Source organism: Dioscorea cayenensis, chromosome 4 (assembly GCF_009730915.1).
Source record: "Dioscorea cayenensis subsp. rotundata cultivar TDr96_F1 chromosome 4, TDr96_F1_v2_PseudoChromosome.rev07_lg8_w22 25.fasta, whole genome shotgun sequence".
In the NCBI taxonomy this organism is placed as follows: domain Eukaryota; kingdom Viridiplantae; phylum Streptophyta; class Magnoliopsida; order Dioscoreales; family Dioscoreaceae; genus Dioscorea; species Dioscorea cayenensis.
In genome coordinates this window covers 12,941,109-12,964,136 of record NC_052474.1, presented here as the reverse complement: position 1 = coordinate 12,964,136, position 23,028 = coordinate 12,941,109, and the positions used below count along the sequence as shown (strand labels likewise).

Here is a 23,028-nt window from a genome sequence, read left to right as displayed (position 1 = left end):
CAAAGGTGATTTAGACTGACGGATCTCAACAATAGTTCAACCCCAATTTCTCTGTGGTTAAACCCTAATCCCGTACAAATGATGACAAAGATCTCTCCTTAATCATATTCCTATGATTGCATTAAGTGAATGGAGATCACTCAACAAGGATACACTTAACCTAAGTTTATCCTCATGGTTCGGAGGGGTTACCTACATCCAATTTCTCGGTATGTTGGTCAAAGATTACCCCTTTTAGCTCATTAACGATCTAGTACACGGGAGTAGGTCACGTCCACGTGCACAACTCAAATAAGAACTAAGGATTTCTGCATATAATAGTTCTAGGCATGAAACACGATAAATCAAACCATAAATCACACCAATACATTCCAAATATATGTGTAGCATCCAAAATACAGGATGAACACCCCAAGGTTCACCTACATCCGGTGGCCTTGGGGGTCTAGTGTGCCATCATACAAACAAGTATCTCAAACACAACAAAAATAAGAAGTAAATGTATAAATGACACTCCCTAGTCCGAATGATGATAAGGATGGAGAATGCCGGCCGAATGACGATTCCTCTAACCCAAGGAAGGCCGAATGCTCCCCCTCCTTCGATGATGAAGCTCTCCCCTTGAAGTTCAAGCGCTTGATCTCTCCAAGCCTCAAGCCAAAACACTCCCAAGAATGATGTCTTCGTTCTCCTTTTTTTTCCCAAGTAATGGCTGCCAAGAGTCCTCCTAAAAGTCCATCAAATGGCCTTCAAGATAGCATCATATACCCCCCAACATCTCTCACAAATTGTCCTCTACATGGGTGGTATACCGCCTCAATGAGGACCTCATTGAGGTTGTTATACTGGCTCAATGAGGACCTCATTGAGCCCGCTTGGGGTAGGCAAAGGTGCACAAAAGCTCCCAAATAGTAACTACACTAGATCAATGAGCACCTCATTGAGCTAGTATGCTTTCAAACAACTCATCTAGTTCCACGGCTACAGTAATCATCCCGAGCAGCATGGAGGCCGTACACCCTGGTTCAATTTCAGACTTTGAAAACTCTCCAGGCGCTACAGTGGCAGCTACATTGATTTTGCTACATCACTGACGCTACAGTACTAATACTACAGTACTCCAACTATAGTATATATATACTACAGTGAATATGCTACAATACCACAACCTGGTTTTCTTCTCTTTTTCGCCCAAATTGTTTCTTCATGTCCTCCGTGGCGTTTTTGTGCCCTGCAAAGCAAATAACACAGGATTAAGCACAAAATGTCCATCAATTCTTATAAAAATACATGCTAGAAGTATGGAATACATATACTAAACTACGTACATTTAGATACTTATCAAATATCCCCACACCTAAGCATTTGCTTGTCCCCTAAGCAAACACATCATGAAAAAAACCAAAGATAATGATAAGTGGCTAAATGTATTACCTCCGGCAGAAATAATTACAAGACTCTACAAGCATTGGAAAATGATATATAGATAATGAGTTACAAACATGAAGCACAAAAGAAAGATCCTGTCTCACCTCTTATATGTCTGTGCCATGTGTGTGAATCTCGTATTTCATCTACCCTGACCTAGTCTAGCCTACTGACTTCAATCAGTATAGCTCTAGATGCTAATCACTCCATATGCAAAGAGTACTAAGTCTTAAAATGCTAAGTTCTACTTCAATGAGCAAGTAAGATCCTTCTAAGTCCTGAACTTGAACTAAATCCCTTTTCTTCTCAAAGCCTTTAGTAGGTAGCCAAAAAAGATCACTAGGGTTTTTATTTTCATTTCATTTGATTGTTTTCTTTTTATTTTTTTTTTCAAGTCCCGCTAACATAGACTACTCAAAGAAATCTTTCTGGAGGATGCACATGTTGGTTAGGCACAAGAGCCACCCAACTACTCGATTACAGTCTACATAGATGCATTCATGCTTCATTAGTAGAGGAATACTGACATAGACTCATTTTTCTTTTTCTCTTTCTTTTTTTTCACATTTTTTTTCACATTCACACTACATTGTTTCTTCAGACTACTCTACATGCCACAAAACTAGGGCTAGGTCAACAACACTTAGAAGTTCTTAAGAGTTCATTTAAAGAAAGAACTTAGAATTCTAAGGCCGAGTACCCAAAGTTGTGTGTTAAGCAATCAAGAGAGATAGAGTAGTCATGTTGGCTATTTCCAAGTCATCAATACAAGATTCAGTGCACAAGATAATACTAGAGGTGAAACATGATTCAATAGAGTACAACAACAAATATGTAACTCAAATCAATCATTAATCCATGCTATAAGAGCCTTACAATAATGAACAAGCCATCATGGGTAACAATAGCATGCAAACAATGACCCTAATACATACAATATACCCATCACCCACCTAGTGTTGTACATTATCCCCAATGTACACTAATCATGAAAAGCATGGTGATATATGCAATGAAGACAATGGAGGAGGGTGGAACAAACTTCCCCGGTTAATCTTGTGCACACGGCGAGGAGTGACCAGAACAAAAGGTGTTGCAAGCTTTTCATGTCGGGACCGGCTTCAATGGAATGTTGAGAGGCTCACTAAACTCCCTTAATGCTCTGCAAGGCAAAAAGGGGCATCATCATTCCGAACAAAAATTAAGATTTCAAAAATAAATACTAGGGAGTAGTCATAATACACAAATACTAGATAAAGAGTAGTAAAGTTCTACACAAGGTTGGTAAGGCATCCCCTCCCCAACTTATTAAAACCAAACATACACACTTGCATCAAAAGTAAAACAAAGAAATAAACTAAAGAAGTAAAGCAAATGTCCATGCTCAAATGTCCAACCAGTCATCACAAGATGTTGTAGATGTGGTAGTCTTGGTGTGCTTAAAAAATGCTCAAAACCTCCAAAATAAGTTGGCCAAAGGCAGGATCATCAATTGTGAATAGATTCACCAAGCACCATGTGAAAGTAATTCCTTGAACTGTTCATTCATCCCAAATGTTTCCAAAATACCCCATTCTATGTGATGAAGTGTGCCACATGGTTTAGTCTTAGAAACTTCACACTTCGCCGTATCACGGCATTGTGTGTCTTGGATGTTTGGAGGCATGAATCTTGACGTGCGGCATTCCTACATCAATAATAATTCAAATAAGAATGAAAGAAATCCAAGAGAATGTATAATGTGGCATGAAACATGGATAAAACATGAAGAAATTGAAGTGAATAGGATCCATATGGGCATATGGAGGCCGTATGGGTACTATTCAATTTGCAAGAGCTTCCCCTCATCATGAATTCGAAAAAATATTTGTACATAAATTCAAGATAATTCAAAGACATGATCTTCATACCACACAATACAAGCTAAAAGCTTGAAACAATCCACACAAAAGCTCAAGAAAGCAAGAAGAAAAGAAAAGAAAATTTTCATCACAACAAGCTTCTTACCAACAAAAATTTGAAAACACTTGAGTGGAGCTTGAAGACAAACACTAGATCTACTTCCAAAGGAGATGTGGAGATGATTTAGAACAATATTTAGTGATATCCGGCCATGGAGAGATAGGTAATGGAGGCTAGGGCTCGTTTGGAGAAGAAGGAGAATGAAGAAAGAGAAAAGTTGGCAACATTTTCATGAAAAATATGACTCTATACAGCCTCAATGAGCAGCTCATTGAGGCCATATAAAGCAAGGAAAAGTTTCTGATTTTTCTTGACGGCCTCAATGAGTAGCTCATTGAGGTCCTGTAAGGCTTAGTTCAAATATTCTAGATGGGCTTGATGGCCTCAATGAGCAGCTCATTGAGGCCGTATGGGTTTAGTTAAAAGTTTTTGGATTTTTCTCACGGCCTCAATGAGCAGCTCATTAAGGCCGTAAGGCTCTAAAAATATGTTTTAAAGTCTTATTTGCTTCTCTAAATACATGGCCATGGTTACAAAATGTTCTAAGATCATCTCCACCATGAAATAATGGTTCAAAATTTCGATCTAACACATGAAATGATAGCCCAAACAGGTGCATCTCAACAATAAAATCAAGCAAACAACCACATGGAGAATGATCATGATAAACAAAATAATGAGGGCATGGACATATTCAAATTAACAACTCTAAGAAAATAAAAAAAATGACAAGAACATGAACACAAAGAACACACAAACATGAAAGTAAACCCGTGAATGCTTGGGTTGCCTCCCAAGAAGAGCTTGTTTAACGTCACAAGCTTGATGTACCTTTTCACTTACCTTACGGAGGCTCGAATAATTTGAAATTTACCCCGGTCATCTTCAAATTGTTGGTGTTAAAATAGAGCTTCAACCTTTGTCCATTCACCTTAAAAGTACCTCTTTCGGGGTGAGTTACCTCGACTGCTCCATGTGGCGAAACTTGAGTGACCATATATGGGCCTGACCAACATGACTTGAGTTTCTCGGGGAATAGCTTCAGCCTCGAGTTTAACACTAACACTTGATCCCCTTCTTGAAACTGTTTAGGTTGCTTGATATGATTGTCGTGGTACCCCTTCACTCTTTCTTTGTAGAGTTTGGAATTTTCGTATGCCGTGGCGTGCCATTCATCCAATTCATTTAATTGAAGCTTTCTCTTCTCACCTGCAAGAGTGGAATCAAAATTCAGAAATTTAATAGCCCAATAAGCTTTGTGTTCAAGTTCTACAAGTAAGTGACATGCTTTTCCATAGACTAATCTATATGGAGTGGACCCGATAGGAGTCTTGTATGCTGTTCTGTAGGCCCATAGAGCATCATTTATGTGTTCTACCCAGTCTCTTCTATTCTGAGCAACATTTTTCTCCAAGATTCTTTTTAAATCCCTATTGGAAACTTCCACTTGCCCGCTAGTTTGTGGATGATATGGTGTTGCTAGTTTGTGATAGATATTTTAGCACTTTAGAATTTTTAAAACTAAGCATTGCAAAAGTGAGTGCCTTGATCACTAATGATTGCTCGTGGTGTTCCAAACCGGGAGAAAAGCTTCTTTAAGAGTTTAACCACTACCCTGGTGTCGCTTATTGGTAGGGCCTGAGCTTTCACCCACTTAGACATGTAATCTACTGCTACGAGGATGTACTTACAACCATGTGAGCTTGGGAATGGCCCAATGAAGTCAATCCCCACACGTCAAAAATTTCACAAGCTTGATTCCAATTCTGGGGCATCTCATCTCTGCGAGAAATATTACCCACCCTCTGACATCTATCGCATGATTGTATGAACTTTTGGGTATCTTGAAATAATGTTGGCCAATAGAAACCTGAATCAAGAATCTTCTTTACAGTTCGATTTGCATTGTAATGGCCCCAGTTAGTCCTGAATGACAGTGTTTTAAGATACTTAGACCCTCAGTCTGCGATACACATCTTCGAACAACCTGGTCTAAACAAATTCTAAAAAGGTAGGGATATCCTCCCACAAGTAGTGCTTCAGGTCAGAAAAAAATTTCTTCCGTTGTTGATGCGCGAACCATTTTGGGATGACACCCCCAACTAAGTAGTTGGCAAAATCAGCAAACCAAGGTGGCTCGAACTCTTCCACGACCTGAATATTATTAGGTGCTCTTCAGGAAATGAATCATTGATATCTTTCTCTCTCAAAGTTTGGAGATTAGGATTCTCCAAATGGGATAAATAATATGATGCAAGATTCTTTGCCCCTCTCTTGTCCTTGATTTCAAGATCAAACTCTTGAAGTAAGAGGACTTATCTAATCAAACGTGGTTTTGCATCCAACTTACTGAGCAGGTACTGCAAAGCTGAATGTTTCGTATGAACCACCACCTTGGAAAGAACTAGATAAGACCGGAATTTATCAAATGCAAAGACCACGGCAAGTAACTCCTTTTCTCTTGTGGTTCGGGTAGCATTATTCAATTTTCTGTAGTCAATGCAGACACGCCATCCTGTGATTGTTTGAGTAGGAATTAACTCATTCTTCTCATTGGTGACCACAGTCATCTTCCTTTTTAGGTACTACTTGCACTGGGCTCACCCATTCACTGTTAGAAATTAAATAGATAATGCCTGCATCAAAGAAGTTTTATGACATCAACTTTTACTACCTCCTTCATGTTTGGATTCAGTCTTCTTTGTGGTAGGGCTGAATAAATTGTTGAGTGTTGGTGTCTGGATTTTTTTTTAGATGCTTGTGCTGCGATGTTATTTTAGGTTTTGAGGATTCATTGTGTGCTTTCATGTGGATTTGGCGAAGTTGGGTCGTTTGAGCTTTATTTCATATTTTCACTGGTAAAACTTGCACAATATGGCAGGCTCTGAGTGTGTAAACATGTCTAGAGAAGCTACAGGGGCGTGCGGCTTCCCGTGTGGGTCGGGCGCACGGGAGTGTGTATTTTCCGCATGCCCGTGTGAGAGCGTTTAGAGTCAAAAGGGCATTTTTTTGAGAGCGCACAGGGGCGTGCACCTGCGCTTGTGCAGTTTGCCTATGGAGACACACGGGCGTGGGTAATTCCCGCACGCCCGTGGGAATGCGCAGAATTCCAAGAGACGCGAATTTTTTTTAAAAATTCCTTGCATTTTCTCTTCCTATTCATCTTCAACCACCTGAAAACTGCTCCTGATTAATTTGCCGGCCGTTGATCATTGTCTTACGGGGATTTTCAAGCAAATTTTTGTACCGAATTCAAGGTTTTCGTACCTATCTTTTTCTTTTCTTTTGGTGAATCTTTAATCCCTCTTCTATTTGCCATTTCTTGTTTTAGTAAATTAAACGACTTGAGTTGTTTTAAATTTTGATTTAAAAGGGTCTATGCATTTTTTCAGAGAGCATTTTAATAGGGTTTTACATTGTATTGTATTTTTTTTTGTGAAAATAGAAATGCTATCATGCGGTTTTTTACGCCCTGCAGATCCAGACGGGCGTGGATAATTTCCACAAGCCCTTGTGGAATTCTGTAGTATTCTATGACTGAGCGTCTTTGATCATCTCTTCACTATTGCTTGCAGGCATGGCACCACACGCAAAGAAGCAAAAAGGCAAGCGCCCTAGGGAACCTTCACCCGAGTTGGCACATATTGCATTTTTGGATCCCGAGCATCAACCTCGCTTCGAGCGACTATCAGGGCTTAGGTTTGGCCAATCCTGTTTCGCGAACCTTAGTGTGTTAAACGGGGTCCGGCGGGGTGATGAGATTGTTAGAGAGCTGGAGTTGCTGATGGCTGTAGGAGGGTGGCAGAGGCTGTTGTCTATACGAGAGCCAGTTTTCTGACAACTGACTTTCGAGGTGCTGGCGTCTTTTGAGTTTATGGATGACATATAGTTTAGAGTGTTCGGTCGTCAATTCACCATGAGCATTTCTGAGTTTTTCATTTGCATGGGTTTGTACGATGAGGCATATATAGTAATAGAGGAGTATGGACATCTACCGATAGATTACCCGGGCACCTTAACCCCATAGAAAGCCTATCATGTATTGTGTGGACCGGGGCGGCATGAACCAGGTGTGTCCAAAGCCACATGCTTGTCTAGGCTAAGCTACAAGTATTTGTTTGTTGTCCTTAGCAGGTCTGTGGATAGTTGTGGCGACAACACTAGTGTTTTGTCACGGCAGGAACTACTTTATTTATATTCCATGGTGAGGTCTGTGCCCATTCATCTGGGGCACATTATGGTGGAGTATATGCAATACCAGGGCCAGAGTAGGAGAGTAGGAGTATTATTTGCTGGTCCTTACATTACTAGACTCATTCTGGGGATGGGGTTCGGAGCTGCTATACGACATACCGATCAGATGGTTCTTCCTTCTTCACTTGGACTCGATACGCTCAGGATGATGGGAGTGGTACGCAGATATGGACCTGGAGCTTACATTTTGGCCACACCCACCACTTAGAGCATCGAGGGTGGAGGGGATGAAATGGAAGATTCCGCCCCGCGCGGTAGCCGAGACCAGGACAGCCAGGTATCCTTTCAGGATCCTACGATCATATTGAGAGGCTCGAGAGCACCATGGGTATATTGCGGTCTGAGATCATCGAGATGCGGGCAATATAGTCAGCGTAGTATGTCGATCTTATGTTCCGTTTTGATTTCCTACGACAACTATTGAGATGTAGACCCTCAGCTCCTCCAGCATCTTCATCAGCACCTATACCAGCACTAGTGGACCCACCATGTACGTCCTCACCACCACCAGCAGCAGAGGACCTAGAGCGCGACACCGATATTTGATTTTATTTCCATTTCTTTACTTTTATGCACTTTATTTTGGACTTGCTCACTCAGAAAGGACTCTCCTTTTGAGTTATTTTCATTTTGTTATCTTGAGTTGTATTCATTGATCTATCTTTTATATACTCGAGTTGTTTTGTTTTTATTGAGCTTCACTGAACCCCCTCATGTATGCGTGCAGATGGTCTTGTCATTTTCGGAATTGAGACTTTGTCATGGGCATGACCAAGGTGCTTTCCGCACTTGGCCGTGTGAGCTTCACAACATGTTTGAAACACTACTCCCAAGGAGTTAGCTTCATCAAACGTGACACTAGGAATCTGGGGAGTATTGTTTTGATTGCTTCTCCCATATATATTCTTGATTGATATACATTATGAGTGAGCTTGCATGTGTACATTGGGGACAATGTACAACTATAAGTGTGGGGGAAGTTTCATAGTGCACACATCTTTTCTATTGTTCTTGATTGATATACATGCTCACATAGCCAATGGCGGTTCACCTTAGTTGCATTGATTGCATTCTTGAGTTTAGAAGAATTTTCAACATTGAATGTCTTCATGCTCTAGTTTTATTTGAATTTCTAGGAATTTTTGCCCGATTTACATTCGTTGAACTACTCACTCTTTAAATTCTTTTGGAAACTCATGTTCGATGTTAAAGGGACCAGTTATAGTTTTTTCTTGTGTTAAATTCTAGAAAAAAATAAAAAAAATGAAATGAAAATGAAAAGAAGGAACAAAATAGTTTTCTTGTTTCTTTTACATTTTGGGTGGAAAGAGCCACCACTTATGAAGTATGAAGCTACTCTCATAAGTCGGATACTAGTTATGCCCTAATGAGAGAAAGAGCTATCTCATAGAATGAGTGAAAGCTACCACTCCATAGAGAGAGCTACCACCTCAAAAGTGTGAAAGCCACCTTAGCGGCCGTTTGGGAAAGGGCTACCTTAGAGAATGTGTGAAGCTACTACCATCTTTGAAATTGGTGTTGCTTTCTTGTTGAATATAAATAAGTCCCTTATACTTAGAGCTTTGAGGAGTATACTTTGGGTTGACTTGAGTGAGTCCACACACTTTCACGATTTCGGGTTTGTTGTCCTTTTTGATTCAAGTTTTTAGCTAGAGCTTCGATTTTTCATGATTAGTGTTGAAATTTCCCTTACTTGTAGAATGCTCTCTTTGTATAGTTTGGTGAACCTAAGGCCAAGCACTTCCAATATTTCCTTCATCTATGCACAAAATGTTTAATTTTTGCTTGAGGACAAGCAAAAACTTAAGGGTGGGGGAGTTTGATAAGTGCTTGTGCGATATGAATGCGAAGCATTCTTTCCTTATGTTAAGCATTACCTTTCTCGGGTTTTTACACTAATATGTATGTTTTTATGTTACTTTTATGCAGGTAGGGTTGTGAGGATGATTATGAAGGAAAGAAGCCAATGTGGATCATAATCCACCGATTTTGGAGAAATCTTGCTAAGGTTCAAACGCGAAGACATAGGTCAGGTGTGAAATGCTAGAGTGTGTGCCAATCTCCTCGTATTTGAGTTAGCACAACCATTTAGAGGGGCACAAGGAGGGAAAAAGGGACCCTCATGTACCTCTCGACTCACCCTCTCAACCCTCTCCAACCTACCTTTGTCTAATGCTCGTGGTGTGTCACTCACTCACAAGGTTACCAACAAGAACTCTCAACCCTAGTGTCACTCTAGGGGAAATGTTCATACAATCAAGCATTCAAGGTTGGAACTCACAATAAACATCAATTTATTGAAAGCATAATAAAGAAGTTCAATGAAGCGAATACATCCTAGGGTTCACAATCACCCAAGTATCCACTAGGGGTTTAGCTCTCCATGGAGCTAAGTACAATCAAAGAAATCGAATGTAAAAGCAATGAATCCATAAAGAAACCCCCTCGATGGTCGTGTCAATGGTCTTGTGGAAAGTCCTCTACTCGTCGTCCAAGGATTCCTTCGTCCGGTATAGGATACGCCTCGATCGAAGCTCCCCTACCAACATTCTTCCTAATGGAATAACGATGTCAGAGCCATAGAACCTCTCCAAAACCTTGGCCAATATCCCTCAAAACCCTAGCCGAAGCTCTCTCGCAAGTTGGGGAAAAAGATGGAGAAAAAGAATACCAAAAATCGGGGCTGAATCGGCTTTAAATAGAGGTGGAATCGGGCAACTCCACGAGCGTGGGCGATACAGCGCCCGTCGCGGAATTTCCACATGGGCGTGGATAATTTCTACCCCGCGTGGATTCTCTCTCGGTTTCTCGGCGGTCGTGAGCAGTGCTGCTACGATAGTGTGATGCCTTTAGTGCACTCCAAATGGATGTGCTCACTCAAATGCGAGGAGGTTGGCACACACTCTAGCATCTCACACCTGTCCTATGTCTTCGCGTTTGAACTTTAGCAAGATCTCCTCCAAAATAAGTGCATTATGATCCACATTGGCCTATTTCCTTCATACTCGGCTTCACAGCCCTACCTGCGTAAAAGTAACATAAAAACACACATATTATTGTAAAAACCTGAGAAAAGTAATGCTCCACATGAGGGCGTAAGCTTCGCATTCATATCGCACAAGCACTTATCAGCATGGTTCTACCCTACCAACTTGTGTTGTCGAAACTTTAGTTTATTTTCATCTTTGTGTTTTTGTTGACTACTCTCTAGTTTTCCCCTTGTGCTTGTATTTTTAAATCTTTGTGGAATGATGATGTCCCCTTTTTGCCTCGGAGGGCATTAAGGGAATTTGGTGAGCTTTCCTGGTTTTAATGGAGGTCGGACGGGACATGTATTGCTCACCACACATTTTCTCACGTCCTACCTCACGACGAGCACAAGTTGAACAGGGGAGTTCGTTTTCACCCTCCTTTATATTTGCATTGCTTCATCTTGCATGTTTTTCATGATTAGTGTACATTGAGGGCAATGTACAACACTAAGTGTGGGGATGGGTGTATTTCATGTTTTAGGATCATTTGCTACATGCTAGTGTTACCTATGATGGCTTTCTTCATTCTTGTAAGATTCTTTTAGCTTGGACTAATGATTGATTTGAGTTACTTGTTTCTATGCTTTATTGAATCCTGTTTTACCCCTAGTATTGTCATGTGCACTAAATTTTTTGTCGATGCCCTGGGAATAGCCAATGTGACTACTCTCTAACTCTCTTTTATGTGTAACACACTACTTTGAGTACTTGGCCTTAGAACACTAAGTTCTTTCCTTCAATGGACTCTTAAGAACTTCTAAGTCTTGTTCAGCTAATCCTAGTTTTGTGTCATGTAGACTACCCTGAAGATGTGATCTAGGGTGAATGTGAAAAAAAAAATTGAAAAAAATGAAATGAATGAAAAAGAAAAGGAAAAAAAAGGGAAAAAAATGAGTCTATGTCAGTATTCCTCTACATCTGAAGCATGAATGCGTCTATGTAGACTGTAATCGAGTAGTTGGGTGGCTCTTGTGCCTAACTAGCATGTGCACCCTCCAGAAAGATTTCAAAATGATGTTGGTGCAGTCTACGTTAGTCGGACTCAAAAAAAAAAAAAGAAAAAAAAAACAAGAAATGAATGATGAAATGAATGATGAAATGAAAATAAAACCTAGTGATCTTTTTGAGTACCTACCAAAGGTTTTGAGTAGAAAGTGGACATAGTTTCAAGGTATAGAATTAGAAGGATCTTATTTGGCCATTGAAGTAGCACTTAGTAGTTTAAGACTTAGTATTCTTTGTAAGTGGAGTGATTAGCATCTAGAGTTGTACTGATTGAAGCCCTTAGGCTAGACCAGATCAGGGCATATGAGATATAAGATTCACTTACACGACACGGTATATATAAGGGGTGAGACAGGGATATTTTTTTATTATGCTTATTGACTATGACTCAACATCTATGTATCATTGTCCATTGCTTTTTGGAGTCTTATATTTACTTGATGCGAGGTAGTGCATTTAGCCACTTCTCGGTCTCTTTGTTTTTTCATGAGTTGTTTGCTTGGGGACAAGCAACGCTTAAGTGTGGGGATATTTGATAAGTGTCTAAATGTAGATGTTTTCATGCATATATCGTATTCACTTTGCATGTATTTTGTGAGGTTTGATGCCCGTTTTGCGCTTAATCGTCTATTATTTGCTTTGTAGGGCATAAGGAAGCCATAGAGAACAAGAAGATATCATTTGGGCGAAAAGAGAAGAAAACAGGAATTTCATACTACCCCCATACTACCCAGATGTAGAGATGTATCTGTATGTAGCATGATTGATTTTAAGTGTCTGCCCAGATTTCCATACTACCTAGTATGGGGGCCGTATGCACCCCGTATGGATCACGAATCTAGGGTTTTTGGGTGCTATACTACCCCCATACGACCCGTATGCCTCAGGGGGTATAAATACCAACCTTTAGGGCAGAAAAGAGGACTTTTGGCTGGCCGTTTTCTTTGCCGACTTTGGGATAGCACTTGGGAGTTTTTGGGCGACCTTGGGGAGGAGAAGAAGGGCAAGGAAGCTAGAAGATCATCCAAGCCCAAGGTCCAAGATTCTCAAGGCAAGAAGGCAACATCATTCAATGGGAGATCTACCACGATTTGAAGGAAGGAGACCCACGGCTAGAGGAAGCATCATTTGGCACTCCTTTTGCGGGGAAAGCGTCATTCGGCACATTCTTCACCTCCTCCTTCACCATTTCATCTAGGGAGTATCATTTATGCTTTTGTTTCATGTTTTGTTTGTTTGTATTGCTTGTTGTGGGATGATGACATACTAGACCCCCAAGGCCACCGGGTGTTGGTGAACCTTAGGGGGTTTTATCATGTATGTTGGATGATAACTTGTTAATTCTATGCTTGGGTAATTTTGAGATCTAGTCCATTGTTTTCATGCTAAGTGCTACACTAAGGAGAAATCCGTAGCTCTTTTATGAGTGATGCATGTAGATGTGACTTGCTCGCATGTATTAGATCATGAATGTATTAGAAGGGGATACTTGTATCATCATGCCGAGAAATTGGGTGTTTGGTAGCCCTCCATGTATGTTTAATCCGAAGAAGAGTAGGTTTATTCGTAAGTGAGATTTCCTCGTACTCAATGCAATCGTAGGAATGTAGATTTGGAAGAAATTCCTATCTATGTTTGTATGGGATTAGGGTTCAATCGCCGAGAAATTGGGGTTGTTCTAATCTTGGAATCTCATGGTCCATTTTTACCCTTGCATCTTTAGATCATCATTCATGTTGCATGATAACCCCTCAAGGGGATCCACATCCATAGGCCTTTGCATTATATTGAATTTCTTTCTTGCTCATTGCTTGTGCTCTCTAATTTGTTCATAACCTTGTTTTAGCTATAATTACATTTAGTAGAGTAAAATCCATCATTTGAGATCTTAGGCTAGATAATAGCTCGAGAAAGAGTGATAGGAGATCCTTAGCCCCGTGGAATACGATCCTCGCGTCTTCACGCGAGGTATTACTTGGCGATCCCGTACACTTGCGGGGAAGCAATTATGTGTTAAGAATGCGAAGTATTCTTTCCTTGCATTAAACATTACTTTTATCAGGTTTTAGCGCTAATACATGTGTATTTGTGTTACTTTGGTGCATGTAGAGTTGTGGTAGCCAAATATGTGAGAAAGAAGCTAATGTAGATCGTGAATGCACTATTTGATGAAATCTTGGAAGGAATAAACACGAAGACAACAGTTGGATTCAAAGATACGTAAATGTGTGCAAACCTAGGTAAATTAAAGCAGTTACTGTTCATAGGCCACAGAAAATCAGGATTCCAGAGAATCCACACGCCCGTGTGGAAATTCCACAGGACCGTGTGGATGCCCAATTCCAGCTTAGTTAAAGCCGCGATTTAGCCATATTTGCGAGGCCTTTTTTCCCATCTTTTCTTCAATTATTAAGAGACTTGCGGCAAAGGGTTTAGAGTGATATTAGCAAGGCTTTTGGAGTGGTTCTACAGCTTTGCAATCGCTTTTCACTTGGAAGATAGTTATTTGGCGAGCTTTCGTTAGCACCGATCCGGCCAGGTGTGTCCTAGGCTTGACAAGGAGACCTTTGGTGAAGACGAGGCTACTCCACAAGACCATTGACATAAATACCGATTGGGTTTTACTATGGATTGCTTATTTTTATTTTCGATTCTATCATTGATTATATCTTACTACATGGAGAGCTAAACCCCTAGTGGGTACTTGGATTTATGAACCCTGGGATGTATTTGTTTCACTGACTTTTATTATATTTTCCTTAATTGATGTCTTTAATTGAGTTCCAATCTTGAATGCTTGTTGAATGATTTCTCACTTAGAGTGACACTAGGGTTGAGAATCCATCTTGGTAGCCTTTGTGGATGAGTGACATACAATGAGGGCTAGACAAAGCTAGATTAGAGAGGGTCGAGAGGGTGAGTCGAGAGGTAGCGGAGCATCCCCTTTCCCTTCCGATGTGATTTATTATACCTCCATTTCCTATAGTTCTTTGCTGTCATAATAGAGTGAAGTACTAAAGGTTAAACTCTATTGGGACTTAGTTGCATAAGCGACATAGTGAAGCATCGAAGTAAACTTTAGTATCCAAGGCTTAATTGTGACTAGGGACCTTTTCGCATGGACCAAAGGGTTAGGTGTACATATAGGAATAGGGTTTATCACTTTGAATCCCTAGAGCTTCTTGCGACTTTGCACAGTGTGAGGTTTTGAGACTGATCGATTTCTCCCCTGGGCATAGTGTAGAGTTAGTCACGGTTGACCTTAGGTTTGGGACCGTGTATCTTTGGATGTCCACGACTCATTGAGCATTAGTTAGGAAGCATAATAGTTGGTTTTGCACTTGAAGCGATAATCCTATATCCAAGTACCCTACTTCTTATCAATTAATTAGCAATCTTGGTGTTTCTATTTCTTATTCCCTATGGATACGATACCCTACTCACCTGGGATTTATTACTTCGATAAATCCGTGCACTTTGCAGGTCACACACAAGGGGTGTGTCAAGTTTTTGGCGCCGTTATCGGGGAATAGGCATTTAGAGATACTTTGCACTTAGCTATCTTAGCTATTCATTCATTCATTCTATATCACATCTCCTTATTCTATCATCATTCTGATTTTTTTCGTTTCTTTTGGTGTAGCTCCAGGTTATGACCCGAGGAAACCCTTTGATATTCATTGATGGTGATCCTGAACTTGAACATACACTCAGAAAGAAAGGGTAAAGAACCTGTACAAGAAGCATCCAATCAAGCTGAAATAAAAGTTAAAGGGTCAGAGGATATAGAAGAGCAGAATGAACAATAGAGAACACTTTTTGACTATGCTAGACCCTTAGTTTTGGGCACATAATCTAGTATTGTGCGAACCCTAATTACAGCTCCAAATTTTCGAGCTAAAGCTGGCATTCATCCAGATGATTTAGCAGTCAGCTCAGTTCAATGGTTTGACCGATGAGGATCCAAACAATCACATCAAAAACTTCTTGGAAGTTTGTGATATGCTGAAGATTAACGGAGTTTTTCGATGATGCTATCAGATTGAGGGCTTTCGCATTCTCTCTAAACGGAAGAGCCAAGCAATGGCTTCATTCCTTGCCAAAAGCATCCATCACGACTTGGAATGAGATGGTTGAAGCTTTCCTTGTAAGATACTTCCCTCCGGGAAAGTTGGCAAAGCTTCATAATGAAATATCATCGTTTGTTCTGATAAAGCTTGAATCCTTGTTTGAGACATGGGAACGATTCAAGGATCTCTTGCGAAAGTATCCACAACACGGATTTTATGAATGGATGATCATTCAAACTTTTTACAACGGGTTGAAATCCAAGTACAAGACAAGTTCTAGATGCCACCACATGAGATACAATGGGGAGCAAGACACTGATGAAGCCCGAAAGTTGGTAGAAAAAATGGCCATGAATAGCAACTAATGCAATGCGAGGGAAAGGAAAAAAGTTGTTAGAGTCCATGAGATCGATGCAGTTACATCCTTCGCAGCCAAGGCAGAGGCATTGAGCAAGAAATTGGACACATTGACTTCATCGAGGGTAGCCGCTATCACAAGTTATGATGGTTGTGGGGATTCACATATGTCGTCATGATTGAACTATCTCGATTGTTGCTTCAGCCCTGACTGAACAAGTAGATTTTGTAGGTAACTCAGGAAGGTTACAAGGAAATCCTTATAGCAACACCTACAACATAGGGTGGCGGAACCACCCCAATTTCTCATGGAGTTACCAAGGGAAGCAAAAGGCCATGACACCAACGGGCCTTCAACAACAACAAGCCCCAAACATGGAGAATAAAGTTTTATGCTTGGAGACCCGGATGACCGATCTAGAGAAAGCTTTGACCAGATTTGTTCAATCATCGGATAGACATTTTAAGTCGGTCGAAGCTACACTTCGCAACTACACTGCTTCCTTGCACAATTTATAGAACCAAGTGTGGTAAATTGCGAAGTCACTATCAGAGAGACCACAAGGAAGCTTGCCAAGTAACACCGAGACCAATCCATGAGAACATGTGAAGGTTTTCTTGTGAGAAATCCAATGTTGAAGCACCCAAGGTCATGGAGGTTGAGGAAAGAGCAACCAAACACAGGAGGTGGTACCCCCATATTACAAGCCAAGAATCCCTTATCCTTGAAGATTGAAGAACGACCAAAATGATGACCAATACAAGAAGTTCTTGGGTCTATTCAAGCAATTGCACATCAACATTCCTTTTGTGGAGGTGTTGTCTGAAATGCCTCGGTATACAACGTTCTTAAAAGATTTTTTGAGAAACAAGAGAAAGATGGAACAGAGTGCATCGGTAATTCTAGATGCCTCTTGTTTAGCGGTGTTGGAAAAGAATATGTTGAACAAGAAGAAAGACCCCAAAAGCTTTATCATCCCGTGCAACATTGGCAATTTGGGTGAACAAATGGCATCGGTAGATTCAGGGGCCAGTATCAACATCATGCGATACTCGTTCATTCAAAAGCTAAGCTTGGGAAAGCCTAGGCCTACTCAGATGACATTACAATTGGCAGACCGAATTGTGAGACATCCGAGGGGCATCATTGAAGACATGCTTATCAAAGTATACAAGTATATATTTTCCGTAGACTTCATAGTGTTGGACATTGATGAGGATGGAGATGTTCCTTTGATACTTGGGAGGCCTTTCTTATGCACTTCCAAGGCACTGATCGACATAGATAGTCAGGAGTTGACAATGATGGTGGGCGATGACATGTTGACCTACCGCCTCGCTGAAGCCATGCGACATTCTCTTGTCTTTGATGATACTCTCTACTTTCTTAATACTACTGATGAACTAATCGATGAATCTGTGCAAGAAATGTTGAATCCGGACCCGTACGAGGGGTTACTAAACCAAGAAGTAGAAGAGGAAAAAGTATTAGTTCTTTGTCTAGAGGAAAAAGTACCATCTACCTCGGGAATACTGAAGAAGGTGCTCCGGAAGATGAATTAGGCAAGGAGATGCCACAAGAAACGCCCCAAGGCTGTTGGGGATGTTCAAGAATAAAACAAGGGTGACAAACCCTTGGGTAGCAACAAGCTCGACAACTTCCCCTCTACCTTCAAAAGACTATGTTAATCATGCTTCCAAGTCATGGGTAAGAGGGAAAACTTCATCTATGAGCCCCTATGAGGTAAGGCGAGGTACGTCGAGTTAAGTGACGTTAAACAAGCGTTTCTCGGGAGGCAACCCAAGTGTTTACTATTTTTCTAGTGTTTAGTTTAGTGTTTGCATGAATAAGGCTATGAGTGTCGGTGTCTAGATCTTTTCGAAGTTTTTGCTGTGATTTTCTTGTGGATTGTTTGGTGTTTTCATGTGCTTAAAATGTGTTTGGTAAAGTTATTTGTCTTTTGAGCAAGTTTTTTGTGTTTTTCCCTGATATATGTTGCATGCAAGGCAGGCTGTAAGTGTGTATACACGTTCAGACATGTTCTGCGTAGCCTGAAATTTTTCTGAGTCATCCAGAGAAAACACACAGCCGTGTGGAATTTCCACACAGCCGTGCGTCTTTACTGAGAGCTCATCCCGAGAAGACACACGTGTGTGGACTCACCCTTGTAAATGACCTTGCGACGGTCACACGCTTGTGGGCAATTTTCGCACGGCCGTGTGTCTTCCTAAGGAGACTTAGAGATTTTCCCGAGAAGACACAGGGGCATCTACTCGCCCCTGTGGATGATCCTGTGACAAACACACATGTGTGGGTAATTCCCACACGCTCGTGTGGATCTCTGCAAAAGTACAATCTTCTATCCTGAGAATACGTAGGGGCATGTGGGATGCCCCTGTGAGCTTAGCCTGTGAAGGTCCACGCTCGTGTGGAATTTTCGCACAGGCGTGTGTTGCACTTAGAGAGTTTTCTCTATTGGACTGAGAAGCCACAGGGGCGTGGGTCTGCTTGTGGGTAATTTCCGCACGCCTGTGTGGGTGTATTTAGAGGTTCAAAATGTTATCCCGAGAGGATACAGGGGTATGCGTCTGCCCCTGTGAAGCCCTCCTTTGGAGTCACAGGGCGTGGGTAATTTCCACCCGCCTATGTGAATGTACAAAACACAAGAGCCGCGGGTTTCCTTTAAAATATATTTGGCTTTTCTTCATTCTTGCACTCCCACCCACTCAGAAAACACTCTCCATTACTCTCCCGACCTTGCACCATTGATTTATAGGAGTTTTACTCAACTTTCTGGCCAATTTCAAAAGTTTTCATGTTCAGCTTGTTGGTAAACCCTCATTTCCTCTTTTCTTCATCATATTTCATTTTAATTGATTAGAATGATGAATATTGCATCATTTTTACAAATAGATGGTTTATGCATGCTTAGAAAGAGTTTAGAGACGATTTTAAAATGTATTTTTGGAGTTTTAGCATGCAGCCATGCGGTTTTCACACCCTGTGGATCCACATGAGTGTGTGGAAATTCCACACGACCATGTAGAATTCTGTAATATTATCCTATGAGTGATGTTAATCAAATTCCTTTTCAAATCTTATAGGGATGGCCCCCACATTAAAGGAGCAAGAAGGTAAACATCCCCGGGAGACCTCACCCGAGCCCGAACAAAAGGAATTTGCCATTCCCGAGCACCAGGCTTGTTTTACGAGGTTGGTCAAGTTGAGGTTTCGATAGATGCGGTTTCCCGATATTTGATGAGCTCAGAGAGATTCAGATGGCAGATAAGGTAGAGGAGCTTCTCTCTGTGGGAAGTTGGAGGAGAGTACTACTTATACGAGAGCCAGCTATCCGCATGCTTACACTAGAGGTGTTCTCGTCCTTTGACTCGATTTAGTTTATAGTATTTGGACATCACCATAGTATGAGCGTCTTTCAGTTTTTGATTTTACTTGGTTTGTACGATGAGGCCTTCACGGATAATGAGGAGTACGCTCAGTTGTCGATAGATTATCCTGGTGCTTTGACCCGACAGAGAGCGTATAGAGTGTTATGTGGTCAGGGCTAGTATGAGCCGGGGTATCCAAGGCCATGTGCATTTCTCGACCTGCGTACTGATACTTGCACGCTATTCTGAGCAGGTTGGTGAACGATCGTGGTGACAGCACCTGCGTCCTGAGCCGGTAGGTTTAATATCTTTATTCGATGATTCAGAGCACACTGGTCCATCTAGGACATATTATAGTAGAGTACCTAAGGCATCAGGGGCAATACACCATGGTAGGAGTGATTTTCTCGGACCCATATATCACTAGACTCATCTTAGGGATGGGTCTAGTGGACGCAATTCGAGGTGCCGAGAAGGCAATTGTACCTATTCTCCCTAGGTATAGAGACCATGAGATTGATGGGGATGGTTCGCAGGTGTCTACAAGGACTGTATGCCTTGATCACGCCTGCCCTATAGATAGCCGAGAGAGAGGGTGACGCTATAGACGGTCCTCAGCCGGTCTCCGAACCTCAATCCGCGCACAAAGCTACAGAGGCGCCTCCCCCAGCACAGGAGCCATCTCCGGTGTGCAGCTTCTTTCCACCTTGAAGCCATGATTATTTTGAGAGCTTGAGAGTGTTGTAGGGGTGATCCAGAGTGATTTGGCCGAGGTTCATGCACTACAGGCTATGAACCACGTGGAGGTGATGTCATGTCTCGACATTCTACAGCAGTTATTAGAACGGGACATGTCCTCACCCTTCATTATGAGACCGAGGACCTCTCCGGCTCTACTAGCATCATCATCACCAGATCCATCACCACCATTTGATCTATCTCCACCAGCAGCAGTAGTAGAGCCGATCACCGATAACACTGACGCTTGACACATTTTTCTTTTATTTCTTTTATTTCTCGCATTTTACTTTTGCACTATCTTTTGGAGTTGTATACTCATAAAGGATTGTCCTTCTGAGTTTCTCTTTTATTCTATCCCGAGTTGTATCCCATTGCTCTATCTTTTATATACTCGAGTTGTTTTTGTTTATTGAGCTTCAATGAATCCATTGAGAGCAATGTATATCTTAAGTATGGGGAGAAGTTCGCTTTATACATGTCCTTTATACTTATACTTTTATTGTACATGCTCACGTAGCCAATGGCGGTTCACCTTAGTTGCAATGATGGTATTCTTGAGTTTAGTAGAATTTTTTAATAATGAATGTTTTCAAGCTCTAGTTTTTACTTGAATTTCTAGGAATTTTTGCCCGATTGACATTTGTTGCACATCTCGCTCATTAAACTCTTTTGGAAACTCAAATTCGATGTGTAGGAGACTAATTAGTTCTATTTCTTGTTTTGTTATAAAAAAAGTGGAAAAAGAGAAATAATTTATACTTGTTTGTGTGCTTTGGGGGTGGAAAGAGCTACCGCCTATAAAGTATAAAGCTACTCTTATAAGTCGGATACTTGTTATGCCCTAATGAGAGAAAGAGCTATCTCATAGGATGAGCGAATGCTACTATCCCAATAGAAAGAGCTACCACCTTGTAAGTGTGAAAGCCACCTTAGCGGCCGCTTTAAAAAGGGCTTGAAAGGTGGAGGTGCCACCTCCTTCTCTTTGCTTGTTCCCTCTTCAACCTCTATAACCTCGGGTCCATGTTCATTTGGCTTCTCACTCGGAAGCCTACTATCGACCTCACGACCACTTCTCAAAGTGATCACCTTCACATGCTCTCTAGGGTTGGTCTCGGTATTGCTCGGCAAACTTCCATGTGGCCCTTCTGATAAGGACTTTGCAATCTGCTCCATTTAATTTTCAAGATTATGTAAGGAGGCGGTATGGTTGCGAAGTGTAGCCTCAATTGATTCAAACCTTGTATTTGACGATTGCACAAACCTAGTTAAGGCCTTCTCCAAATCGGTCATTCTCGTCTCTAAACCTGAAACTTTGTTTTCCACATTTGGGCCTTATTGTTGGAAACCCGGTGGCCCCATGGCCTTTTATGGACCTTGGTTACTCCGCGAGAAATTGGGATGATTCTTCCAACCCGTATTATAGGTGTTGTTGTATGGGTTCCCTTGAGTCCTCATGCTATTACCTATAAAATCGACGTTCTCAACTGAAGATGCATCACCAATAGATATCGGGCAATCAGAGGGAGCATGTCCTCCACCACACCCGGTGCTAGTAATCACAGCCGCTACTCTGTTTGAAGTTAGAAGATCTAACTTCTTACTCAATGATTCCACTTGAGCTGCCAACGAAGTCACTGCATCTATCTCATGGAGACCGGTCACCTTTTTCTTCTCCCTAGCATTCCATTGGTAGCTATTTAACACCATTTCTTCAATTAATGGATGGGCCTTACCGGGGGCTTGCTACCTAATGTACCTCCTGCTGCCGTATCCAAGAGTTGCCTTGTACTCGGATTCAGACCATTGTAAAAGGTCTGAACAATCATCCACTCCGGGAATTCGTGTTGCGGGCACTTTCTCAGGAGCTCCTTGAACCTTTCCCACGTGTCAAATAGAGACTCCAATTCCAATTGTACAAAGGATGAGATCTCATTCCAAATCTTTGTAGATTTTCTGGGAGGGAAATAACGGCCAAGAAAAGCTCTACCATCTGCTCCCATGTCATAATTGATGCTCTAGGTAATGAGTGTAGCAACTGCTTCGCTCTCCCTTTCAAGGAAAATGGGAAGGCCCTCAACTTGATGTCATCATCCGTTACCCCATTTATTTTCAACATATCACACACCTCAAGAAAGTTCTCTATATGACTATTTGGATCCTCATCGGCCAAACCATTGAACTAAGCGGATTGCTGCAACATATGGATGAATACCGGCTTCAGCTCGAAGTTCTGACCTGTAATCGGGGGACGCACAGTGCTCAATTTTGTCCCCAATACTGAAGGTTTGGCATAATCGGATAATGTCCACTGCTGCTCATTCTGTTCGGTCATGTTTTTAAGTTCTTCTACTTCCAAATCAGCTAGATTAGACTGTTCTTGCGCAGGTTCTTTCCCTTTTCTTCTATGTGTACATTTAAGCTCGGGATTTATTTCAATTAGTATGGAGGGGTTCCCTCGGATCATAACCTGGAGCTGCACCAAAAGAAAGGAAACAAAATCAGAATGATGATAGAATAAGAAAATATGAAATAGAATGAATAAATGAATAGCTAAGAAAAACAAAGTGCAAAGTATCTCTAAATGCCTACTCCCCTGCAACGGCGCCAAAAACTTGACACATCAGTATATGTGTGTACACCATAAGTGCACGGGTGTCGAAGTAATAATCCCAGATGAGTGGGTATCGTATCCACAGAGAGTAGCGAATAAAGACACTTAAATTGTTTCTTAACTAATGTGGAAGATGAATAGTGATATGTGTGACAAG

At 41.4% G+C, this 23,028-nt stretch overlaps 2 non-coding genes across 2 annotated transcripts; one reads left to right on the top strand and one right to left on the bottom strand.

Annotated features, from left to right (window-relative positions):
* Positions 1-15,879: 15,879 nt before the first annotated feature.
* On the bottom strand, positions 15,880-15,986 carry LOC120259680. Its single transcript, XR_005536237.1, has one exon. It is a non-coding gene; the product is annotated as a small nucleolar RNA R71 (small nucleolar RNA).
* A 6,110-nt stretch (positions 15,987-22,096) lies between these two features.
* On the top strand, positions 22,097-22,202 carry LOC120259653. Its single transcript, XR_005536210.1, has one exon. It is a non-coding gene; the product is annotated as a small nucleolar RNA R71 (small nucleolar RNA).
* Positions 22,203-23,028: the final 826 nt, after the last annotated feature.